The 26,429-nt window shown below is 50.3% G+C and overlaps 1 protein-coding gene across 1 annotated transcript in view; it reads right to left on the minus strand.

Annotated features, from left to right (window-relative positions):
- LOC147724659 (uncharacterized) overlaps positions 1-26,429 on the minus strand; it is a 1,014,146-nt gene that overhangs the window by 143,273 nt on the left and 844,444 nt on the right. The gene's annotated exons all lie outside the window — the stretch shown is intronic.

Consider the following 26,429-nt stretch of genomic DNA (forward strand, 5'->3'; position numbering starts at 1 on the left):
CACCATATCAAAACTTGATTGTATTTCATCACAGAAGAAAGGCAGAGGTTCAAATTGTAATAGGGAACGAAATACTGAGAGTTAGCAGATATATCATAATCAACACTTCAAGTTAAAACATCAGTGTTCAAACTGTAGTTACACTAAAGCTCAATTTTGCTTTTTGCACTTCAACTCTCCAGTAATGCAGATTAAGACCAGATGTGTGAAAATATCTAGTGTCTTTGTAGCACTTTTTTCACCTAGTCCCCATTCTTTCTGTATACATCCATACCGCATCATGGATTTGGCAAATTGTAGAAAATAGCCTTGCCTCAGAAGCATTTGGATTTCCAGGTTTGTGCATTCTGACAATCAAGTCGCACAGCTGCTTGAAGGATGGCTCTGAGTAGGATGGAGCATTTTTTGTTAGAACTGTGAGTAGACCTCACATAGGTGTGAGAGACCAGTGCTTGTACAGTGGCACTGAAACATACATGCAGAATAGATGGTTTCAGTTTCCTTGGAAAGTAGGACAGACATTGGCCACTTTGAGGATGTGCGTTGCTATGGTGATATTCTCATCAATAGTGAAACGCGAAAGCACAAGGGTCCAAGATTGTAATAAGGATAATGTCATTTAGAGCTAGAAACCAGTCCTGGACATGGGGTGGAGTGTGATTTGTGAGTGAAGTGAGATAAGGAAGAACTCGATGTTGTTAGAGCAAAGTATGAGAGAGAATGTCCAAACATACGTTTTATGGCCTTTATGTCCATTGGGACAGAAATGTTAAAGTTGAATTGAATTTGAATTTGAATTTAAAAGTATTTATTAAGCGCACGACTACCACGCGGTTTTTGGCGCTGAGGATACCAACCCTGGGCAGAGGAAGTGCTAAAGCTAAGGCGAGAAGGCTTGTGTAAAAAAAAAAGTTTTGAGTGTCCTACGAAACTCTATGTAGGAGGCGGCCGATCTTATAGGTGGAGGGAGGGTGTTCCAAAAAATGGGAGCCAGGGTGGAGAATCTAGGGCTAGATGTAGGTAATTCCGATTTACCTACTCTTAAATACCGAATTTTACCGATTCGGTATTTAGGAGTAGGTAAATAGGAAGGAGGCAAATGTAGGTAATTATTATTTTACAATCTGTAAGATTCGGTATTTACCGATTCGGTAAATACCGAATCGGTATTTCCCATTGATTTCTATGGGCCTTAAAGCCCATAGGAATCAATGGGAAATACCGATTCGGTATTTACCGAATCAGTAAATACCGAATCCTGCAAGGGGGAACGGGGTGTTACTTTGACACCCTGTAGCACCCCAATTCCAGGCTTGTGTGCCATGTGGCACATATACATGCCCTAAGGGCATGTCTGTGTGTCACATGGCACAGGTGTACATGCACAGATGTGCATGTACACCTGAATTAGTTATTTACCATGCAATAGTATTACATGGTAAATACCGAATTCTAAAGGGCCTGTGGCACACTTAAAAGTGCAACCTACATCTGCATTTACAGATTCGGTATTTTTACAGAGTCTGTCTTTACCGATTCGGTAATTTTACCGATTCGGTAAATACAGAATCGGTAAAAATACCGATTCTGTGAATGCATGCCCCCTACATAGGAAAAGGCATTTACCGGTCGGTAACGGCCGAATTCGGCCGTTACCGACCGGTAAATGCCTACCTACATCGGGCTCCTAGTGCCTCCTGATTTATTCTTCCTAAACCGAGGCACGGAGAGAAGTGACTGGGAGGAAGAGCGCAGCTCCCTACTGGGAATATAAACTTTGATTGCAGAGTTGATAAAGGCGGGAGCAGTCCCGGCTCGTGCCTGGAAGGTCATGCAGCCCAGCTTAAAGAGGGCCCGTTCTTTAATGGGGAGCCAATGCAAGGCCTTGAGTGGGGGAGTGACGTAGTGAGATTTGGGGAAACCATAAATGAGGCGGGCAGCTTGATTTTGGACCAGTTGAAGGCGTCGGAGGGCATAAGCAGGGACGCCATTATACAAGATGTTGCCATAATCTAAGCGTGATGGAACCATTGCCATGAGAATAAGTTTCAGGGCAGGGAAGGAAAAAAAATGGGAAATCTTCCGAATGGTGCGAAGAGTGGAAAAACAAGATGAAACTACTGAGCTAATCTGGGAGTGTATCGTGAGGTGGTTATTCAGCATTATCCCTGATGTTTTAACTGAGGAAGAAGGAGAAGGAGGGGGGCCAAGAGAAAGGGGCCAAAACATGGGGGTCCAGGGACTGTGACTGCCTCCGGTGAGAACTAGCTCAGTTTTATGCGGGTTGAGTTTAAGATGATTGCAGTTCATTCAGTCCCTGATGAAGATCATGACTGATTGGAAATTATGGATAGAACCTGGGGAATGGGAGAGATTAAAAGTAAGTTGGAGGTCGTCCCCATAATTGAAAACAGTGATCTCCATCTTCTGTAAAGCAAAAATGAGGGGGAAGATGTATAGGTTAAACAAAAGGGGGGAAAGAGAAAAGCCTTGAGGGACACCACACTACACCTTGTGTGGAGGAGAGGAGAAATCGGCGAGATGGACGGCCTGGGTACGGTCTCTCAAAAAAGAGTTTAGCCAGGTCAGAGCAGGCCCCCTAATGCCCGCCGCCTCGACACGGGTGAGAAGGATGGACTGATCAACCGTGTCAAAAGCGGCGGACAGGTCGAGAAGGACCAGGGCCTGGGGAGAATTAGCATCCATCCCTTCTCTAAGTTTGTCCATGACGGAGATAACAACCTTCTCAGTGGAATGTAGCGGACGGAAGCCCGCCTGGCAAGATGCCAAACAGCCACTATTTTCCACAAAGGTACTGAGAGCTTGGGTGACATGGCTCTCCAGGACTTGACCCAAAAAGTGGAGAAGGGAAATGGGTCGATAGTTGCAGTGGCGTAACGAAACATGAGGGGGCCCCCCTGCAAACTACATGGAGGGGGGCCCCCTCCCATCCTCCATGCCTGTCTACAGCTCTCAGGCCAGCGACCCGCCATACTGCAGGGGATGCGGGCGATTGTTACGCCACTGTCACCAATGCAGCCCATAATAGTAACACTGGATGGTGGAGTTAAAGATTGGGCTTAGTCTGCCAGCAGGCTGTCATAGGTGGTGGTCCATTCATTACAGGGTCCCTGCCATCAGTAGGCCGGGGAAGTTTGCCCAATTTTAGGCGGGTTTCCTGATGCAGACTCCTGTCATGATATACAACATCGGGCCCACTGATCGTTTAGTTTTGACAAAAGTGCATTCACTGCTCCTTCCCGTTTCCGTTTTAAAACATTGGACAAAGCGACAATGCAGTATTTCAAAAGCAGATATAACTACAAAGAGCACATTTTGATAATACATTTTTATTTTTATTAGACAATAGCAATCTTAAGAGGCATTGCATAGCTTCATACACACTTTGACCCCAATTCCATCACAGTCTCTCTCTCTCTCTGTCAGTCAGTATCTCTCTTTCAGTCAGTCAGTCTATCTCTCTCTGTCATTCAGTCTCTCTTAGTCAGTCACTCTCAGTCAGTCAGTCTCTCTCTCTCTCTCTCTCTCTCTCTGTCTCTCTCTGTCAGTCTGTCAGTCAGTCCCTCTCTGTCAGTCAGTCTCTCTCTCTGTCAGTCAGTCCATCACTCTCTGTCATTCAGTCTCTCTCAGTCAGTCTCTCTCAGTCAGTCTCTCTCAGTCGGTGTCTCTTAGTCAGTCTCTCTCTCTGTCAGTCAGTCTCTCTCTCTCTGTCAGTCTCAGTCTCTCTCTCTGTCAGTCAGTCTCTCTCTCTCTGTCAGTCTCAGTCTCTCTCTCTGTCAGTCAGTCTCTCTCTCTCAGTCAGTCTCTCTCAATCAGTCTCTCTCAGTCTGTCAGTTTCTCTCTCTCAGTCAGTCTCTCTCAGTCAGTCAGTCAGTCTCTCGCTCTCTATCTGTCTGTCAGTCAGTCTCTCTCTGTCAGTCTCTCTCAGTCAGTCTCTCTCAGTCAGTCTCTCTCAGTCAGTCTCTCTCAGTCGGTGTCTCTTAGTCAGTCTCTCTCTCTGTCAGTCAGTCTCTCTCTCTGTCAGTCAGTCTCTCTCTCTCTCTGTTAGTCAGTCTCTCTTTCTCTGTCAGTCTCTCAGTCTCTTTCTCTCTCTGTCAGTCTTTGTCAGTCAGTCTCCCTCTCTGTCAGTCAATCTCTCTCTCAGTCAGCCAGTCTCTCACTCTCCCAGTCAGTCTCTCTCTCTCCCAGTCCGTCAGTCTCTCTCAGTCAGTCATTCTCTCTTTACCCCAGTCAGTCAGTCTCTCTCTCGCTCTGTCAGTCAGTCTCTGTCAGTCAGACTCTCTCACTCAGTCAGTCTCTCTCTCAGTCAGTCTCTCTCTCAGTCAGTCTCTCTCCAAGTCAGTCTCTCTCTGTCAGTCTCTCTGACAGTCAATCAGTCTATCTCTCCGTCAGTCAGTCTCTGCCTCTCTCTCTCAGTCTCTCTTTCTCAGTCAGTTTCTCTCTACCTTAGTCAGTCTCCGTCAGTCATTCAGTCTCACTCTCAATCAGTCTCTCTCTCTCTGTCAGTCAGTCACTCTCTCTCTCAGTCAGTCAGTCTCTACTCTCTCTCCATTCTCTCTCTCAACTCTGTCCACTCTATCTCTACTGTCTCTCTCTCCACGGTCTCTCCTCTGTCTCTCTCTCCACTTTCTCTCTCCACTCTCTCACTATCTCTCTCTCCACTGTCTCCCTCCACTGTCTCCCTCCACTGTCTCCTTCCACTGTCTCCCTCTACTCCCTCTCTCTCCACCCTCTCCCCCTTCTCTCTCTCTACTTTCTCTCCACTCTCTCTCCACTCTCTCTCTCCACTCTCTCTCTCCACTCACTCTCTCTCCACTCACTCTCTCTCCACTCACTCTCTCTCCACCCACTCTCTCTCTGCTGTCTCCCTCCACTGTCTCTCTCTCTACTGTCTCTCTCTCCACTGTCTCTCTCTCTCCACTGTCTCTCTCTACTCTCCACTCTCTCTCCACTCTCTCTCCACACTCTGTCTCTCTCTCCACTCTCTCTCTCTCTCTCTCTCTCTCCACTCTCTCTCTCTCTCTCTCTCCACACTCTCTCTCTATCTCCACACTCTCTCTCTATCTCCACACTCTCTCTCTCTCCACTCTATCTCTCTCCATTCTCTCTCTCTCCCCTCTCTCGCTCTCTCCACTCGCTCTCTCCACTCGCTCTCTCCACTCGCTCTCTCCACTCGCTCTCTCCACTCGCTCCCTCCACTCGCTCTCTCCACTCGCTCTCTCCACTCGCTCTCTCCACTGTCTCTCTCTCCACTCTCTCTCCACTCTCTCTCTCTCCACTCTATCTTTCTCCCCACTCTATCTTTCTCTCCACTCTCTCTCTCTCCACTCTCTTTCTCTCCACTCTCTCTCTCTCCACTCTCTCTCTCTCCACTCTCTCTCTCCACTCTCTCTCTCTCTCTCCACTCTCTCTTTCTCCACTCTCTCCAGTGTCTCTCCATGCTCTCTCCACTCTCTCTCCGCTCTCTTTCTCTCCACTGTCTATCTCCACTCTCTCTCCACTGTCTACTCTCTCTCCACTGTCTCTCTCCACTCTATCTCTCTCTCTCTCTAGCCACTCTCTCTCTCCACTGTTTCTCTCCACTGTTTCTCTCCACTCTCTCTCTCTCCACTCTCTCCCACTCTCCCTCACAAAGTAGTGTGCGTTCCATGGGTGTCCGCAGAAATGTTTCCAGGGGGGGCACATTTTTAACTTCATCACCATCCCCCTTGCACCCTTCTCTCCTCTGCCTTGCACCCTTCTTGCCCTCCCTCTTGCACCTTTTCCCCCTCCCCCTTGTATCCTTCTCCCCCTCCCCTTGTACCCTAGTCCACCTCCACCTTGAACCCTTTTCTACCTTGCACCATTCTCCCTCTGCCTTGCACCCTTCTCCCCTCTGCCTTGCACCCTTCTCCCCCTCCACCTTGCACCCTTCTCCTCCTCCGCCTTGCACCCTTCTCTACCTTGCATCCTTTTCCTCTCTGCCTTGCACCCTTCTCCCTCTCTACCTTGCATCCTTTTCCTCTCTGCCTTGCACCCTTCTCCCCCTCCGCCTTGCACCCTTCTCCTCTCTGCCTTGCATCCTTCTCCCCTCTGTCTTGCACCCTTCTCCCCTTTGCCTTGCACCCTTCTCCCCTTTGCCTTGCACCCTTCTCCCCTTTGATTTTGCACCCTTCTCCCCTTTGCCTTGCACCCTTCTCCCGTCTGCCTTGCACCCTTCTCCCCTCTGCCTTGCACCCGTCTCCCCTCTGCCTTGCACCCGTCTCCCCCTCCGCCTTGCACCCTTCTCTACCTTGCACCATTCTCCTCTCTTCCTTGCACCCTTCTCCCCTCTGCCTTGCAAACTTCTCCCCTCTGCCATGCACTCTTCTCCCCCTCCGCCTTGCACCCTTCTCTACCTTGCACCCTTCTCCTCTCTTCCTTGCACCCTTCTCCTCTCTGCCTTGCACCCTTCTCCCCTCTGCCTTGCACCCTTCTCCCCCTCCACCTTGCACCCTTCTCCCCCTCCCTCTTGTATCCTTCTCCCCCTCCCCTTGTACGTTCCATGGGTGTCCGCAGAAATGTTTCCAGGGGGAGGGGCACATTTTTAACTTCATCACCATCCCCCTTGCACCCTTCTCTCCTCTGCCTTGCACCCTTCTTGCCCTCCCTCTTGCACCTTTTCCCCCTCCCCCTTGTATCTTCTCCCCCTCCCCTTGTACCCTAGTCCACCTCCACCTTGAACCCTTTTCTACCTTGCACCATTCTCCCTCTGCCTTGCACCCTTCTCCCCTCTGCCTTGCACCCTTCTCCCCCTCCACCTTGCACCCTTCTCCCCTTCCGCCTTGCACCCTTCTCTACCTTGCATCCTTTTCCTCTCTGCCTTGCACCCTTCTCCCCCTCCGCCTTGCACCCTTCTCCTCTCTGCCTTGCACCCTTCTCCCCTCTGTCTTGCACCCTTCTCCCCTTTGCCTTGCACCCTTCTCCCCTTTGCCTTGCACCCTTCTCCCCTTTGCCTTGCACCCTTCTCCCCTTTGCCTTGCACCCTTCTCCCCTTTGCCTTGCACCCTTCTCCCCTCTGCCTTGCACCCGTCTCCCCTCTGCCTTGCACCCGTCTCCCCCTCCGCCTTGCACCCTTCTCTACCTTGCACCCTTCTCCTCTCTTCCTTGCACCCTTCTCCCCTCTGCCTTGCACCCTTCTCCCCTCTGCCTTGCACCCTTCTCCCCTCTGACTTGCATCCTTCTCCCCTCTGCCTTGCATCCAGTGGCGTAACGAAACATGAGGGGGCCCCACTGCAAACTACATGGAGGGGGCCCCCCTCCCATCCTCCATGCCTGTCTACAGCTCTCAGGCCAGCGACCCGCCATACTGCAGGGGATGCGGGCGATTGTTACGCCACTGTCACCAATGCAGCCGTTAATAGTAACACTGGATGGTGGAGTTAAAGATTGGGCTTAGTCTGCCAGCAGGCTGTCATAGGTGGTGGTCCATTCATTACAGGGTCCCTGCCATCAGTAGGCCGGGGAAGTTTGCCCAATTTTAGGCGGGTTTCCTGATGCAGACTCCTGTCATGGTATACAACATCGGGCCCACTCATCGTTTAGTTTTGACAAAAGTGCATTCACTGCTCCTTCCCGTTTCCGTTTTAAAACATTGGACAAAGCGACAATGCAGTATTTCAAAAGCAGATATAACTACAAAGAGCACATTTTGATAATACATTTTTATTTTTATTAGACAATAGCAATCTTAAGAGGCATTGCATAGCTTCATACACACTTTGACCCCAATTCCATCACAGTCTCTCTCTCTCTGTCAGTCAGTATCTCTCTTTCAGTCAGTCAGTCTATCTCTCTCTGTCATTCAGTCTCTCTTAGTCAGTCACTCTCAGTCAGTCAGTCTCTCTCTCTCTCTCTCTCTCTCTCTCTCTCTGTCTCTCTCTGTCAGTCTGTCAGTCAGTCCCTCTCTGTCAGTCAGTCTCTCTCTCTGTCAGTCAGTCTATCACTCTCTGTCATTCAGTCTCTCTCAGTCAGTCTCTCTCAGTCAGTCTCTCTCAGTCAGTCTCTCTCAGTCGGTGTCTCTTAGTCAGTCTCTCTCTCTGTCAGTCAGTCTCTCTCTCTCTGTCAGTCTCAGTCTCTCTCTCTGTCAGTCAGTCTCTCTCTCTCTGTCAGTCTCAGTCTCTCTCTCTGTCAGTCAGTCTCTCTCTCAGTCAGTCTCTCTCAATCAGTCTCTCTCAGTCTGTCAGTTTCTCTCTCTCAGTCAGTCTCTCTCAGTCAGTCAGTCAGTCTCTCGCTCTCTATCTGTCTGTCAGTCAGTCTCTCTCTGTCAGTCTCTCTCAGTCAGTCTCTCTCAGTCAGTCTCTCTCAGTCAGTCTCTCTCAGTCGGTGTCTCTTAGTCAGTCTCTCTCTCTGTCAGTCAGTCTCTCTCTCTGTCAGTCAGTCTCTCTCTCTCTCTGTTAGTCAGTCTCTCTTTCTCTGTCAGTCTCTCAGTCTCTTTCTCTCTCTGTCAGTCTTTGTCAGTCAGTCTCCCTCTCTGTCAGTCAATCTCTCTCTCAGTCAGCCAGTCTCTCACTCTCCCAGTCAGTCTCTCTCTCTCCCAGTCCGTCAGTCTCTCTCAGTCAGTCATTCTCTCTTTACCCCAGACAGTCAGTCTCTCTCTCGCTCTGTCAGTCAGTCTCTGTCAGTCAGACTCTCTCACTCAGTCAGTCTCTCTCTCAGTCAGTCTCTCTCTCAGTCAGTCTCTCTCCAAGTCAGTCTCTCTCTGTCAGTCTCTCTGACAGTCAATCAGTCTATCTCTCCGTCAGTCAGTCTCTGCCTCTCTCTCTCAGTCTCTCTTTCTCAGTCAGTTTCTCTCTACCTTAGTCAGTCTCCGTCAGTCAGTCAGTCTCACTCTCAATCAGTCTCTCTCTCTCTGTCAGTCAGTCACTCTCTCTCTCAGTCAGTTTCTCAGTCAGTTAGTCTCTACTCTCTCTCCATTCTCTCTCTCAACTCTGTCCACTCCATCTCTACTGTCTCTCTCTCCACGGTCTCTCCTCTGTCTCTCTCTCCACTTTCTCTCTCCACTCTCTCACTATCTCTCTCTCCACTGTCTCCCTCCACTGTCTCCCTCCACTGTCTCCTTCCACTGTCTCCCTCTACTCCCTCTCTCTCCACCCTCTCCCCCTTCTCTCTCTCTACTTTCTCTCCACTCTCTCTCCACTCTCTCTCTCCACTCTCTCTCTCCACTCTCTCTCTCCACTCACTCTCTCTCCACTCACTCTCTCTCCACTCACTCTCTCTCCACCCACTCTCTCTCTGCTGTCTCCCTCCACTGTCTCTCTCTCTACTGTCTCTCTCTCCACTGTCTCTCTCTCTCCACTGTCTCTCTCTACTCTCCACTCTCTCTCCACTCTCTCTCCACACTCTGTCTCTCTCTCCACTCTCTCTCTCCACTCTCTCTCTCTCTCCACTCTCTCTCTCTCTCTCTCCACACTCTCTCTCTATCTCCACACTCTCTCTCTCTCCACTCTCCACTCTATCTCTCTCCATTCTCTCTCTCTCCCCTCTCTCGCTCTCTCCACTCGCTCTCTCCACTCGCTCTCTCCACTCGCTCTCTCCACTCGCTCCCTCCACTCGCTCTCTCCACTCGCTCTCTCCACTCGCTCTCTCCACTGTCTCTCTCCCCACTCTCTCTCTCTCCACTCTATCTTTCTCGCCACTCTATCTTTCTCTCCACTCTCTCTCTCTCCACTCTCTTTCTCTCCACTCTCTCTCTCTCCACTCTCTCTCTCTCCACTCTCTCTCTCCACTCTCTCTCTCTCTCCACTCTCTCTTTCTCCACTCTCTCCAGTGTCTCTCCATGCTCTCTCCACTCTCTCTCCGCTCTCTTTCTCTCCACTGTCTATCTCCACTCTCTCTCCACTGTCTACTCTCTCTCCACTGTCTCTCTCCACTCTCTCTCTCTCTCTCTCTAGCCACTCTCTCTCTCCACTGTTTCTCTCCACTGTTTCTCTCCACTCTCTCTCTCTCCACTCTCTCCCACTCTCCCTCACAAAGTAGTGTGCGTTCCATGGGTGTCCGCAGAAATGTTTCCAGGGGGGGCACATTTTTAACTTCATCACCATCCCCCTTGCACCCTTCTCTCCTCTGCCTTGCACCCTTCTTGCCCTCCCTCTTGCACCTTTTCCCCCTCCCCCTTGTATCCTTCTCCCCCTCCCCTTGTACCCTAGTCCACCTCCACCTTGAACCCTTTTCTACCTTGCACCATTCTCCCTCTGCCTTGCACCCTTCTCCCCTCTGCCTTGCACCCTTCTCCCCCTCCACCTTGCACCCTTCTCCTCCTCCGCCTTGCACCCTTCTCTACCTTGCATCCTTTTCCTCTCTGCCTTGCACCCTTCTCCCCCTCTACCTTGCATCCTTTTCCTCTCTGCCTTGCACCCTTCTCCCCCTCCGCCTTGCACCCTTCTCCTCTCTGCCTTGCATCCTTCTCCCCTCTGTCTTGCACCCTTCTCCCCTTTGCCTTGCACCCTTCTCCCCTTTGCCTTGCACCCTTCTCCCCTTTGATTTTGCACCCTTCTCCCCTTTGCCTTGCACCCTTCTCCCGTCTGCCTTGCACCCTTTTCCCCTCTGCCTTGCACCCGTCTCCCCTCTGCCTTGCACCCGTCTCCCCCTCCGCCTTGCACCCTTCTCTACCTTGCACCCTTCTCCTCTCTTCCTTGCACCTTCTCCCCTCTGCCTTGCACACTTCTCCCCTCTGCCATGCACTCTTCTCCCCCTCCGCCTTGCACCCTTCTCTACCTTGCACCCTTCTCCTCTCTTCCTTGCACCCTTCTCCTCTCTGCCTTGCACCCTTCTCCCCTCTGCCTTGCACCCTTCTCCCCCTCCACCTTGCACCCTTCTCCCCCTCCCCCTTGTATCCTTCTCCCCCTCCCCTTGCACCCTTCTCCCCCTCCCCCTTGTATCCTTCTCCCCCTCCCCTTGTACGTTCCATGGGTGTCCGCAGAAATGTTTCCAGGGGGAGGGGCACATTTTTAACTTCATCACCATCCCCCTTGCACCCTTCTCTCCTCTGCCTTGCACCCTTCTTGCCCTCCCTCGTGCCCCTTTTCCCCCTCCCCCTTGTATCTTCTCCCCCTCCCCTTGTACCCTAGTCCACCTCCACCTTGAACCCTTTTCTACCTTGCACCATTCTCCCTCTGCCTTGCACCCTTCTCCCCTCTGCCTTGCACCCTTCTCCCCCTCCACCTTGCACCCTTCTCCCCTTCCGCCTTGCACCCTTCTCTACCTTGCATCCTTTTCCTCTCTGCCTTGCACCCTTCTCCCCCTCCGCCTTGCACCCTTCTCCTCTCTGCCTTGCACCCTTCTCCCCTCTGTCTTGCACCCTTCTCCCCTTTGCCTTGCACCCTTCTCCCCTTTGCCTTGCACCCTTCTCCCCTTTGCCTTGCACCCTTCTCCCCTTTGCCTTGCACCCTTCTCCCCTCTGCCTTGCACCCGTCTCCCCTCTGCCTTGCACCCGTCTCCCCCTCCGCCTTGCACCCTTCTCTACCTTGCACCCTTCTCCTCTCTTCCTTGCACCCTTCTCCCCTCTGCCTTGCACCCTTCTCCCCTCTGCCATGCACTCTTCTCCCTCTCCGCCTTGCACCCTTCTCTACCTTGCACCCTTCTCCTCTCTTCCTTGCACCCTTCTCCCCTCTGCCTTGCACCCTTCTCCCCTCTGACTTGCATCCTTCTCCCCTCTGCCTTGCATCCTTCTCCCCTCTGCCTTGCACCCTTCTCCCCCTCCACCTTGCACCCTTCTCCCCTTCCGCCTTGCACCCTTCTCTATCTTACACCCTTCTCCTCTCTTCCTGGCACCCTTCTCCCCTCTGCCTTGCACCCGTCTCCCCTCCGCCTTGCACCCTTCTCCCCTCCGCCTTGCACCCTTCTCTTCTCTGCCTTGCACCCTTCTCCCCTCTACCCTGCACCCTTCTCCCCCTCCGCCTTGCACCCTTCTCTACCTTGCACCCTTCTCCTCTCTTCCTTGCACCCTTCTCCTCTTTGCCTTGCACCCTTCTCTTCTCTGCCTTGCACACTTCACCCCTCTGCCTTGCACCTTTCTCCCCTCCACCTTGCACCCTTCTCCCCTCTGCCTTGCACCCTTCTCCCCTCTGCCTTACATCCTTCTCCCCTCCGCCTTGCAACCTTCTCTACCTTGCATCCCTCTCCCCCTCTGCCTTGCACCCTTTTCCCCCTCTGCCTTGCACCCTTCTCGGCCCCCCTCCTCCCCTCCTGCGGATGCCCATTGTGTGTTCTAACAAGAGGGCTTACCTGAGGGCACCATTTTGCTGCCTCGTCCCTTCTCATGTGAGCTTTGCCCTGGAGAATGCTCTCTCTGGGGGCCCCCACTCCGACCCTTGTCAGGGTCCCGAGCACTGCTCTGTGCTGTCTCCTGCTCTTGCTCTCTGAGGCCCCCACCCCATCCTCGTCCCTGTCTCTTCTCTTCTCTTGTGGGGTGGGCTTTGCTTATGGAGGGGAGAGCGTTGGGCCGGGCTCTGAGCTGCCTCAGAGGGGAAGTGGAGAGTGCTGTCTCTGGGGCCCCCACCCCACCCCACCCCATCCTTGTCCCTGTCTCTTCTCTTCTCTTGTGGGATAGGGCCCCCAGCCCATCCTTGTCCCTGTCTCTTCTCGGGTGGGGCCTGTCCCTGTCTCTTCTCTTGTGGGATGGGGCCCCCACCCCATCCTTGTCCCTGTCTCTTCTCTTCTCTTGTGGGATGGGGCCCCCACCCAATCCTTGTCCCTGTCTCTTCTCGGGTGGGGCCTGTCCCTGTCTCTTCTCTTGTGGGATGGGGCACCCACCCCATCCTTGTCCCTGTCTCTTCTCGGGTGGGGCCTGTCCCTGTCTCTTCTCTTGTGGGATGGGGCCCCCACCCCATCCTTGTCCCTGTCTCTTCTCGGGTGGGGCCTGTCCCTATCTCTTCTCTTGTGGGATGGGGCACCCACCCCATCCTTGTCCCTGTCTCTTCTCTTCTCTTGTGGGGTGGGGCCCCCACCCAATCCTTGTCCCTGTCTCTTCTCGGTGGGGGCCTGTCCCTGTCTCTTCTCTTGTGGGATGGGGCACCCACCCCATCTTGTCCCTGTCTCTTCTCTTCTCTTGTGGGGTGGGCCGGGCCCCCACCCAATCCTTGTCCTTGTCTCTTCTCTTCTCTTGTGGGGTGGGGCCCCCATCCCCTCCGTGTCCCTGTCTCTTCTCTTGTGGGGTGGGCTTTGCTTATTGAGAGGAGAGAGTGGGGGGCCGGGCTCTGTGCTGCCTCAGAGGAGCAGTGGACTGCTGTCTCTGGGGCCCGTCCTTGTCGTCCTTGTCCCGGGCCTGCCTCCGCTCTGACTGAAGAGAAACAATGTTGATACTTTGTTTCTCTTTAGTCAGAGGGAGGGGGTGAGGGGAACGGAGCAGGCTGCACCTGCTTCAGACACAGAGGGAGAGAGGCTTGCTTCAGCGCAGGCCTCTCTCACAGCCCTCAGAACTAGAAGAGCTGAGGGGGCCGGCCCCCTGGGGGCCCCCTTCATTAACTGTAGAGAGTGAGGCCCCCCGCACTGCGGGGGCGTTTGTTACGCCCCTGTGTAGAGAGTGAGGCCCCCCCGCACTGCGGGGTCTGCGGGGGCGTTTGTTACGCCCCTGCTTGCATCCTTCTCCCCTCTGCCTTGCACCCTTCTCCCCCTCCACCTTGCACCCTTCTCCCCCTCCGCCTTGCACCCTTCTCTATCTTACACCCTTCTCCTCTCTTCCTTGCACCCTTCTCCCCTCTGCCTTGCACCCTTCTCCCCTCTGCCTTGCACCCTTCTCCCCTCCGCCTTGCACCCTTCTCTTCTCTGCCTTGCACCCTTCTCCCCTCTACCCTGCACCCTTCTCCCCCTCCGCCTTGCACCCTTCTCTACCTTGCACCCTTCTCTTCTCTTCCTTGCACCCTTCTCCTCTTTGCCTTGCACCCTTCTCTTCTCTGCCTTGCACACTTCACCCCTCTGCCTTGCACCTTTCTCCCCTCCACCTTGCACCCTTCTCCCCTCTGCCTTGCACCCTTCTCCCCTCTGCCTTACATCCTTCTCCCCTCCGCCTTGCAACCTTCTCTACCTTGCATCCCTCTCCCCCTCTGCCTTGCACCCTTCTCGGCCCCCCTCCTCCCCTCCTGCGGATGCCCATTGTGTGTTCTAACAAGAGGGCTTACCTGAGGGCACCATTTTGCTGCGCCCCTGTGTAGAGAGTGAGGCCCCCCCCGCACTGCGGGGTCTGCGGGGGCGTTTGTTACGCCCCTGGATAGTTGGACAGGGAGGAAGGATCAGCGCCAGGCTTTTTTAAGATGGGAATTATTGTTGCCGACTTGTGAAGCATAGGAACAACACCATGTTTAAGGGAGTCGTTTAAAAAAACAAGAGGGGGCTGAGGACAGGCTAAACAGATCTCTCTCAGAACATGGGCAGGACAAATGTCCGAGGGGGAACCTGACTTAACTCGGACCAACAGAGGAAGGAGGGTTTCCCTGGTCCGGAGAGGTATTGGACGGTGGCTGAGGGCTGAGGAAAGTGGGGGGGGGGGGTGAGGAGGTGGGGTGGTGGTGATATGTTGGCCTTGATGATCGCAATTTTATCGATAAAGAAATCATTAAGAGAGTCGCAGAGGGATTGGGAAGGGGAGGGTTTGAGGGTAACTCTATCAGAGGAGGCCAACTCATGGACCGTGGCAAAAATTTCCCTGGGTTGGTTTTCGGCTAAGATAATTCTTCCAGAGAAATAATCTGTTTTAGCAGCAAGGATGGATTTTTTATATTGATTGAGAATAGAAATATACTTAGATTTTAACGTTGGACTATAGGCGCGTCTCCAGGTGCGCTCGGCCCGTCGTACTTCAAGTTTTTTTGCCTTTAAATCGTTGTTAAACCATCTATTAGCGTAATGGGCGCGTCTGGTAGTGACGCGCTTCAGGGGAGCCACTTGGTCACATGCTATAGAGAGCCAACTATTGATGATAGATGCTTGGGATGGCGCAGTCAGGTCCTCTAAGACAGCGGTACACAAGGGGGAATGCCAGAAACCGGTCCTCAGAGGCTTGTTTCCGGTCCAGGGAGGACATGGCTTGGCAGTTCAGGCTGGACTGTTCCCATGAGGCACAGGGTCAGACTGATTTGCATATAGCCATGTCTGAACTGGGGTGGCAGAGTGGGCTAAAGAACGGTGATGGATTAAACCCAGATCTTTTGACTGGGTGTGAGTGTTTGATTGATTCAGATGCTCCGTCCATCACCACCCACTTTTGTACCGCTCTAAGACAGGGCAGGAAGCTGAGAGGGAGGAGCAAAGAGTGGACATGTCCACTTTATTCCAATTGCGAGCCCAAGTGTTTTTGGGGAAAGAGGGTCTTTTAGCGAAACTTAAATCAAGGAACAATGATATCAAAAAGTGATCGGACTAAGTGCAGGGCGTAACAATAGGAGTAGAGACAGGGACGTTAAGTGACCAAATCTGATCGAGGGTGTGGCCTCGGATATGAGTGGGAGTGTGGACATGTGACACAAAGTTGAGGCTGAGGAGAAGTTCAGTGAATTCTTTTGAGGTGGCATCTTCCGCGGAGTCAGAAGGCCAAAAGTTAAAGTCCCCCAATACAAAGACAGAATAATTATTAACTGCCAGTATAGCTAGCAGCTCCTGAATATCAGAAATGAAATTAGGCCTTGCCTGGGGAGGTCGGTAAATTAGTACGCAAGTCATAGGAACTTGGAAGGAGGCAGAGCGCACCACCAAGCAGTCGACCGCCTTGATGGAAGGGAATGACAGCAACTGAAAGTGGAGTCCGACACGGACAATCAAGGCAATGCCACCTCCCACCTTCCCCTCGGGCCGGTCTGCACGTAGGGCATAGTAAGAGGAGGGAAGGGCCGCTAGCACATTGGGCAGTGAATCAAAGCAGAACCAAGTTTCAGTCAAACACAGGAGTTCGGGTTTGTAAGAGTCTAAAAATACAAACAGTTCTAGATGGTGCTTGACTGCCGACCTGGTGTTTAAGAGAAAGGCTGAAATAGTGGGTGCAGGGGGGGACGCAGGGAAGGGTCCTGATATGGCAGGGGAGGGAGGGGATAGTGATGGCAAGGAAGCTGGGAGAGAAGGCGTGGGATTCACTCGGGCAAGGCCAAGTGTATCAATGTGTGAAAAAGTGGCTGGGCAGGGGGGCCAGTGGCCCTGGAATGAGCACAGCTGTTCTGAGGAATAAGTGATAAAACGGGCATAGCGGGGTGCCCCTTGCCCCGGCCGGCCGGCGCACCTTCGGCGCGCCACCGGCGCGCCCGCTGCGCGCGAGCGCATGAGGCTCTGCCTAAGTGGGGTTGGAAGCGCGATGCCTGCAGCGCTAACCAGTGTGGCCTCGACTGCCCTTCCCAAGATGGTGGCAACCAGCTGCCCCGTCAGCCCTCCGGAACAATCGGCACTCAGCCGTGCCGGACCGGGGCTAGGGGAGCTGGAAGCTGAACAGGGAAGAGAGCAGCGGAGGTAAGTCACAAAAATGAAAGAAAATAAAATGAAAGCAAACAGTTTTAAAATCACAGTTTTATTAAAAGTAATGCTGCCCACATGCAGCCACAGCGTCCGCGATCCCACTGCCACTTGGGTTTAGGCGTCCGCTGCGCGTGCGCATGAGGCTGTGTTTAAGTGGGGTTGGAAGCGTGATGCCTGCAGCGCTAACCCGTGTGGCCTCGGCTGCCCTTCCCAAGATGGTGGCAACCAGCAGCCCCGTCAGCCCTCCGGAACAATCGCACTCAGCCGTGCCAGACCGGGGCTAGGGGAGCTGGAAGCTGAACAGGGAAGACAGCAGCGGAGGTAAGCCACGAAGATGAAAGAAAATAAAATGAAAGCAAACAGTTTTAAAATCACAGTTTGATTAAAAGTAATGCAGCCCACATGCAGCCACAGCGTCTGCGATCCCACTGCCACTGGGGTTTAGGCGTCTGCTGCGCGTGCGCATGAGGCTGTGCTTAAGTGGGGTTGGAAGCGCGATGCCTGCAGCGCTAACCCATGTGGCCTCGACTGCCCTTCCCAAGATGGTGGCAACCAGCAGCCCCGTCAGCCCTCCGGAACAATCGGCACTCAGCCGTGCCGGACCGGGCCTAGGGGAGCTGGAAGCTGAACAGGGAAGACAGCAGCGGAGGTAAGCCACGAAAATGAAAGAAAATAAAATGAAAGCAAACAGTTTTAAAATCACAGTTTGATTAAAAGTAATGCAGCCCATATGCAGCCACAGCGTCTGCGATCCCACTGCCACTGGGGTTTAGGCGTCCGCTGCGCGTGCGCATGAGGCTGTGTTTAAGTGGGGTTGGAAGCGTGATGCCTGCAGCGCTAACCCGTGTGGCCTCGACTGCCCTTCCCAAGATGGTGGCAACCAGCAGCCCCGTCAGCCCTCCGGAACAATCGGCACTCAGCCGTGCCGGACCGGGCCTAGGGGAGCTGGAAGCTGAACAGGGAAGACAGCAGCGGAGGTAAGCCACGAAAATGAAAGAAAATAAAATGAAAGCAAACAGTTTTAAAATCACAGTTTGATTAAAAGTAATGCAGCCCACATGCAGCCACAGCATCCGCGATCCCACTGCCACTGGGGTTTAGACATTAAGTTAGATGTTGATGACGAACTTCAGGACATATTTACAAGGGCCTTATCTCCACTTTTTTGGCTTTGAAAGCCAAAAAAGGGTTGATAATATTAGCGTCCTATCTACAAAGGGATGCTAACATGCAGTAGCGCATGATAGCACCCTTTTTCCCAACGCCTCGCTTTGCATCTCTGATGAGATGCAAAGTGGGCATCACTGAGCAGTACAACCTGTAAAATATCGCTGATATGCACATCTGGATATTTACAAGGAGACCCACACATTTTAGCAGACGTTGGTTTTGGGCGAAAACCGCTGTTTTCGCCAGAAACTAACGTCTGCTAAAATCCTGACTCATGTATGTTTAACATGGGGGGGTGGATTCTTGTGGTATGACCACAGGGTTGTATCATCAAGCATATCTCCGTTTTGCAAGGAATATCGCTGGAAAACCAGCGATGTTCCCTGAAAAACGGCGATTTCCCCGCTATCGCTGGAATTTACATCGCCCTGGAGAAACGCGTTGTTAATAATGCGCTAACAGGGCGCTAAATTCCAACGATAGACGGCGATAAATAAAAAAACGCTAAGTGCGCTTTGGTTATTTATCACCGTCCGTTGCTGATATGCCCCTTCATTCTTACTCCCTCTATGTGAAGCATGAAGATCAGATGCTCCATATGCAAAGTGGAGATACATTTGACCCTAGGGGAGTGTCACCATTAAATGATTGTTCTGAGATCTAAAACTGTCTTAATTTCACATTGTGATACGATGAAGGATTGGAACCATTTCAAGTCTAGTGCATCCATTCGCATTTTGTATGAGAGTGGGTTCAAGAAGTGTGTAATGAGCAATAGTACTGAGTGTTGCTGCTAAGTGAATAGTGGCAATTAGAGCAATACCCAAATGTTGGTATGTGGGTGAGGGTTGTGAATTTCAGTTCAGTTCAAACGTCTTTATTTCAAAGTATTTCATTTTAAAAGACAGACATAAAAACTCTACTCTCAGCTTAACACAGTGATACAATAAATACCATTATTAAAACAGTCCGTCATAACTTTAAGAGTTTTGATAATAAAAATAAAAAATTAAATCCCAAATACAATGCTCCTCTAGGTAAGTCTACTAAAAATGACATACAAAGATGCATATGTACAATGGATAAGACATGATTAAGTTTAAAGACGTCAGAAAATACATGACAACAATATTAAAACAAATGATCGACTATTTAACTGTTGGGTGCTTAGCTCTAATGATCCAAGACCACCCCAGAAATGTTGCCACAGCTATGGCCACTGGGTCTGTTGTATTGGTCCGTAATAGCCATAGTGCCTCCAACCCCACCTGCGTAATCCTGTTAATACAAATCGGTTTTAGCCATTTTCTCCGGAGAGCTGAGTATTCGGGGCAAACAAAGAGAACATGGCCTATTGACTCTTTTTGGTCCCTGCACCATGGGCAAAACTTATTAGACTGCCCACGCCATTTACTAGTAAAAGATCTCAGGGGGAGCGACTCAACCCTAAACTGATGATATAGCTTCCTATCCACACTCTTTGTGATGATATCCCAGTAAGCCTCTAAAGAGGGGTCGAGTTTGTGTACCAGGAATCTACCCGTCAAAGAAGTGGGATCTGTCTGAGTGATGAGTTGCTGTCTTACACTAGCCCAGTAAAGTGCTTTAAATTCCTTTTTTGTGGGAAAAACATTGTTGGATGGTGCCGACCACAACTGGCCAAGACCCATAATTTCTAAAAGTGTTCTTACTTGTTTAAACCAGGGAAGTTTACCTGACCCCACTATTGATCTAAGGTCCAAAATTACATTTGCAAATAGTGCCAATTCAGGGGTCGTCCAGATTCTCCTCCACAGAGCTACTGTTCTAAAACGGGCAACATCATCAATAGAGTGGCAACCCAGATCGAGTAACAGGGGCTTCATGGGACTAGATTGGGGGAGGCCAACCAAATTACGTAGAAATTTATTTTGGACTCTGACTAGCACAGAAAGATCCGAGGAAGCCCATAAGTCCGCACCGTACAAGATTGCTGAACTTATTTTGGCGTTATATATTTTTAACGCCGGATCTATCCTTTTCATCAGAGATGTTCTTGCTCCTTAATTATGCACCCTGTCAGCTGGGCAAACTTCAAGGAGAGTACATCAAGCTGGGGTTTCCATCTAAGCCTGTTTTCCAAAACAACCCCTAAGTATGTCATAACACTCACCTGCTCTAGCTCATGAACATTCATGGTAACATGGCCCTTAACCGGCCTATTTTTAGTCAGTACCATGAATTTTGTTTTGGTAACATTGACCTGAAGATCATTATGTTGGCAAAATTCCTCAAACTTATTTAATGCGGTCTAGAGACCCCTCTGAGTTTTTGATAAAATAAGGGTGTCATCCGCAAAAATAAGAAGCGGGAACTTTGTACCACCTAAAGAAGGGGCGTCTGTTGGGGTTTCAGCAAAGTACTCCACGACCCTGTTAATGAATAACAAAAACAGTGTCGGTGCAAGAACACATCCCGGTCGAACACCACGGGTGACGGCGAATCTCTCAGTCACCTGCCCTGATTGCCCCATCTAACCTGTTTTCCTCGTGTAATCTAATAACTATTTCCAAAAGTTCATGTGGCATTCCCATGGATCCTAATGCATCCCATAGCTTAATTCTTGGAACTAGATCAAAAGCAGACTTTAAGTCCACAAACGCTGCAAAAATAGTTCCACCACCCAAAATGACCACCTTCCAATAAATTAGAAGGAATCGAAACACCTGGTCGATCGTGCTGACACAGGATCTAAAGCCCGCCTGAAGTGGGGACAGAACGTTCTCTTGGTCCATCCAAACCTGAATTCTGGCTAGCACCATCCTAGCTAGGATTTTCTGAATGGCGTCTATTAAGCTAATGGGAAGATAATTACCCGGGGCTGAACGGTCCCCTTTTTAAAATATTGGTAGTATCTCGGCCCCCGCCAAGAATCCGGCATAGGAGCCCCCATTACGATGGCATTAGCTAGTAGGGTGATATAAGACACCCAGTTTGGGGAATCATATTTAAATAAATCGGCCGGAATACAGTCCATGCCTGGAGCTTTACCGGCTTGTACCAATCTGAGTGCATTCTCTACATCCTTACAAACAAACACTAAAGGGGGGCACAAGGTCAGACCCTTTAAAACATGGTAAAGAGAAGTACAGGGTGTTTCTGGATCAGGACCCTTAAACTGGGACCCAAAGTGTTTGACCCAATCTGCTGCAGACACGTGATTTGCTGGAACCTGCATTTTGTCGGTACTACCCCATTTGACGATCTGCCAAAACCTTGTCTGGTTATTCGAACTGCTTGCTTCGAATAAATCCTGCCAATGCTGGTCATACCAGTCCTTCTTTGCCTGAGTTTGAGCTTTTTTATACTGAAACCTTGCTTTCCTGATATTAACAGTAACACAGGATTTTAAGGCTTTAACCAAAGAACTGTATGCCTGACGGCATGAATTATTATACCTTTTTCCCCTGATTTAATGGGTAATGGTTTACCAGGTTTAGCATTTTTAGAAAAAAGTGTTTTCAAAACACCAAAAAGCTTTTCATGGAGTGCACTAATATTCACTGTCAGGTCCTCCTGTTCGGCCAGTGCATGTAGCACGGTCACAGTGGATGATACCTCAAGAGAGATCCTTCCTAAAATCAACGGGTCATCTACTACCCTGTTCCACCGGACCCTGCGCCTTTCATTTGTTAGGAGGGTCTCTGCGGAAGCGATCTCAGTAGGTGCGTTACTCTCCGGACTACCCTCAATTTTTAAACTAAGGAGGAGCGGGTTATGGTCGCTCTCCGGGCGAGCATAGATTGCTATATCATCTAGATAGGGCCAGTACTCTGCCTTAATTAGGATATAATCAATTCGGCCAGTATTGATACCATTGTCAAATGTTGCCCGGGTAGATTTGTCGGAATTGGATCGTCCATTGACAGCTTCTAGTCCCCACTCGAGGCACAAACCCAGCCACTGTAAGGCAGCCTCAGTCCACTTCTTAATAGGTTTTATATCAAGTCATGGAATATTCCATAATGCATCTTCCTCTGCAAGTATATCTTTCCCCTCTAGGGGCAGGGGTTCGAAGGTGCAATTTAGGTCACCTGCCACAACCACAAACTTTTCCCTCCCAATAAAATCAAGGAAAAGATCTAACTCATTTAAAATACCCGGGCTCCCTCCCCCAGGTAGCCCACAAACATAAATATTTACAATAATAATCTCCATATGGTTAGGCCCAGTCAACCTTACCCCAAGAATGTCTGGGCTATGCACTAGTACTTCCGTAGGCCTAAAGCTAAGCGACTGACTCACCCAAATAGTTAACCCACCTGACGGTCTACCCCTTAGACCCCTGATAGCGGGTTTATAAAAGTTTAGATACCCCACGCGGTATACTGGATCAGGGGCCCAACTTTCTTAGAAAATTAGGATGTTGTGGTCATCCACAAAATCAGCCCCCTCGCTAATAGCAGTTTTACTCTTTAGCCCTGCGATGTTCCACGAAACAATCTTAAGCAAAGCATCCTGGGTAATTGGCTGGCTATATGCAGACACCCTCGGGCTTAACCCTGTTTGCATCCCAACAACTACAAGGGTCACATCAGCTGAGGAGCCCAAGGACGGCATAACCACACCCTGGCCATCCTCCCTACCAACCCTGACCCTATCCAAAACATTCAAGTCTTGGGCTACTATCTCCACCTCTAAAGAGACACCAGACATCACACCATTATCAGCAATCTCACCACCCACCGGTGTACCATCCACTAGATAGTCCCTCTCCCCACCGGATATGCTTCCTTTAGCGACTCTGCTTATCTCCCGGGACACAGTAGTACCACCAATAGGATGTGTAAGTTAGTCTACCCCCTCTAGGCCTAAAAAAGGCTCAAATCGATTTGACAGGGGGAGGTAGTGCTCCACCCTGTCAAAGGGATTTACACCACATGGTCTCTTATGACGTATATAATGTGGGGGGAAGGATGGACCAAGTTTTGCACCAACATAGAATTAGTTTAAGCCTAGGGTTTGGATGTCTCCCTCTCTCCCAAACCTTGGTTCTCTACGAATAAAATCAACTACCCAAGGGTTTCTAAAGTTCACAATGACGCAGTCACCTTCTAGGTCTTTAACACTACTACCCACCCAACTTACCCTCCTAACATTTAATATCTCTGTATTGGAGAAGGGGGGGAGTGTTCTATTCTTGTTAAGCCAGAAGATGACTTTATTTTTCAATTCCCTGTGTGTTTCAGCTTTCTCAGCCCCAATCCCTGGTACTCCCACCAGAATGATCGTATAGGGTACTGACTCTGGGGGAAGATTTACACAAGGAAGCCGCTGATGAGTACCCTACCTACCCACAGAAACAAACCCACTAGGCTGAATTTCTACTGTTTGAACACATGGTGCGGATTGCTTACTAACCGCCACACCTTCCCCCACACCCTTGTTCCCGGTGGGTCCTGATGTAATGCTCACTACAGGGCACTTCTCCACACTGGGTTGGGCAGACTGAGTAGCAGAGTGTTCGATAGTAATTGGTTGGGCAACCCTATTGCAACTGCTAGACCCTTTAACTTAGGAAGCAAAAACTGATGCCTTAGGACTCTCCATAACTTTCGCTAGCCTATCCAGCGAGCTGGTATTCGCTGTAACTAGATTTTCTAGCTGGTCCAGTTTGGAATTAATCATTCTCGTTCTCTCAAGTAACAGTAGCATCAAGGGTTTAACTAACTTTTCCATTTTCTCCAAAAACCCCTCATTAGTGCTACATTGGGCAACTGATTTTGAAATGACTGGAGAGGCCGTAAGTGGGCAGGGAAGCTGCACAAACTGTTGGGGAGCCTGGTTTAGATTGGATTTTTTCGGGATTTTGGCTAAAGCACCCTTCCGGGGACCACCCCCTCTTTTTCTTTTACTGGATATAGAAGTACAGCTTGAGTGACAGGCTGGGCTGCAGCAGCAGAGACAGGTACTAGCGCGCAAGTGAAGCTTGGGGCTGAAACTAGCCCGAGCATGCGCAGTTAGGTCCCCCCCCATAGAGAGTGACCAGGGGGGTGCTGGTTTAGCCGGGCAGCAGCCCCCAGCGTTAGGAAGGGCGAGAGGGCGAGCAGTGAGTGTGCCCCCCTAGCCAATCCTGGCGCTGCTGCAGAGCCATGATTGGCCGGTCACCGGGCAGCAGGGCAGGGCAATCCATTATTGGATGCCCTGCGTGGGTGGTGCACTGCTGCTCAGCCGCACTACATAATGGCCAATCACTGTGTTTGACTTGAATGTAGTCATGCAGTGATTGGCCATTTCGCGGTGCACGGTGCTGCTCAGGCTGCTGACGTCGGATGGCAGGCAGGCTGCAGGATCCGGTTCTAGTCGCCTCGTGGACCTGGTGTGTGAGGTGAGCTGAACTGCGGTTGGAGAGTGGACAAGTATTCTAGGGTGAGTGCTACCCGCATACCTCCTGAACCAGAGCGCTGACTGGAGAGCTTTCCCTGTGCGTCCGCAGTTGTGAGGGCCCAGAGGTCAGCTTGGGTCTAGCCTATGTGACGCGCAGGCCGGGGGGTGGCGGCGACCCTCTTGCCACAATCTGTGTTGGGCCCCTAGTTTGGGCGGGAGTGATCGGACAAGCCTAGGGGCTGGATCAGGCCTAGGCTGTGTGACGACGTACTCAGTTAATTGTTTTTCATTATGGAATCGTCCTTTAAATATTAGCATTTGCATCATTTAAGAAGCTATTTACGATAGAAAACCCAACCATGAGCCGGTCACGCTTCCTTTGGTTTGACAGTTGGTTGTTTTTACAAGGTTTAAACAATGAAAGACGTTTGTACAAGAGACTCTGGCAAATTAAAGGCACACCGGCCTCTCACGTATGATTTCACTGCTTTGTATCATAACCAATAATGCGAGACCACACATTTTTTTCTAGACATATAAGCGCTCGCTCAAACATTAGCATTTGCATAACTTTAAAGGCATTCACTAGCTTTCAGCGCCCTGGCTTTCCTTTGCCGCACACACCACTCACAGGTTCACCTCCTGCCCCCCCTCTCGCGGCCACACGTCTTGTTATTGTAGCTTTCTACCCGCACGTGCTTTTTCCGCCTGTTGCTGCTTCTATTTCTTTTTTTATGAGTAGTTTTCACTAGCGCTACTCATGCTCCTCCCAGACTACAATACTACACCCCCCTACCCCCAGATGGCCCTGCCTATTTGGTGTCTCGTGTTTGCCCTGCCTGTGCGCATCAGCCAGCCTGCCTCTGTGTCTGTGCCCTGTGTGGTGACCGTGTTTGAAAACTAGTGGTTTCATCATCATTCAATCTCGACTCCGAGTCCTCGAGTCTCACTCTGACTCATCGGCCTGTCGTCAATCGTCGTGAATCTATCTTCTTGCATAATAGTGAGTATAGTTAACAGGACAGGTTGCTTAAGTTATACAGAAATACCCCTGTCCTGATACTATTCTGGCACCCCTGAAAAGTATTCCGCATGTAGTACCAGGTCTCATCAACGGAATGAAGAATCTCCTTGGAAAACCTCTGTATGTCCTGGAAAACCATCAGAAACGATACCCCTGCACATTCTGTAGAAAAAATCTCAAGTAGGTAGTGCCACACCAGGAGCCATACATAACTGTTAGTATTTTTTAATTGTGTTCGATATTTCAAGAGCCACAGATTGCAGAGTAAATAATTGCTAACGGAGAAACGTTATATGGTTTTTGTTATCAATAATTAATTATATTACATTGTCTACCCTGCTTTGATCCATTGGACTTTCCTTCTTAATTGAGCTTATGAATGTATTTATCTAGTTTGAACCCAAATGTTTGACTCTTTCAGTGCAGCAATTCACAGCACAAATCTTAAATTGTGTTTGAGTAATCCAAAATCCTACGTTTTCAACTAATATTTTTAGCAATACTCTCATATTGTGTATCTTTAGTTGTAAAATACACTAACATGTCACAACAAATAGCACAATTTAGGAGCGACACAGAGGGGCTTATTTACAAGTCCCTTGAGCCGCTGGGGAGTCACTTTTAAACTGGGAAAAAGTGAGGTACAAGGAGCTTGTAAATGAGCACTAGAATTATTTCTGCGGTTTAATTTACCTGGCTTTGGCGAATTTTAGTAGTTATTAGTTCTGCAAAATGACCCTGCAGGCTATGATCTACTCAACGGTTCCCATGATTCAGGGGAACCGTTGAGTAGATCATAGCCTGCATCCAGGTGAGTATTAACCCTGTACTGATGCCCTAAAGCCTGTTCTGGCGAGGTAGAGTTTAATGTTTTTTTCAGTAGTGAAAACTAATGCCATGCATTTTCTAGGTGATGAAAGCAGGAAAGCTCTCAAAGTTGATGTCCAATACCCATGTTGGGGTCTGTGGTTGTTTGATTTTGTTGGTGAGCAAGAGAAATTATATCTCTGTCGGGATGAGCTCTTTAGGCAGATCTTTCTGTCCACATACTTAGTAGCAGAGACGTAAAACTTCTGATGTAGCTTGTGAACACCTAAAAGTAGTAAACTAACACTAAAGTGTAAGATTTGCTTTGAGAATCCGGGCCTGGCTTTATAGAGCCAGTAAGCTGTTGTTGTCTGGACTTATGGCGATGCATTTATCTTCAGTCCACGGAAGTGATTTGCAATTCCTATTACTGTTTACAGCTTTATTACAGCAACTAAATTATTGGGAGAGTTAAGAGTAGTTTCTACAGAAATACAAGATGATCCTTAAACCTAATAAGTGAATACGTGAATATTATGTGAATATGTGGCTTGTGATTTGAGTTGATGCGTTGTAAACTTTTAAAAAT

Source organism: Lissotriton vulgaris, chromosome 4_1, assembly GCF_964263255.1.
Source record: "Lissotriton vulgaris chromosome 4_1, aLisVul1.2, whole genome shotgun sequence".
In the NCBI taxonomy this organism is placed as follows: Eukaryota; Metazoa; Chordata; class Amphibia; order Caudata; family Salamandridae; genus Lissotriton; species Lissotriton vulgaris.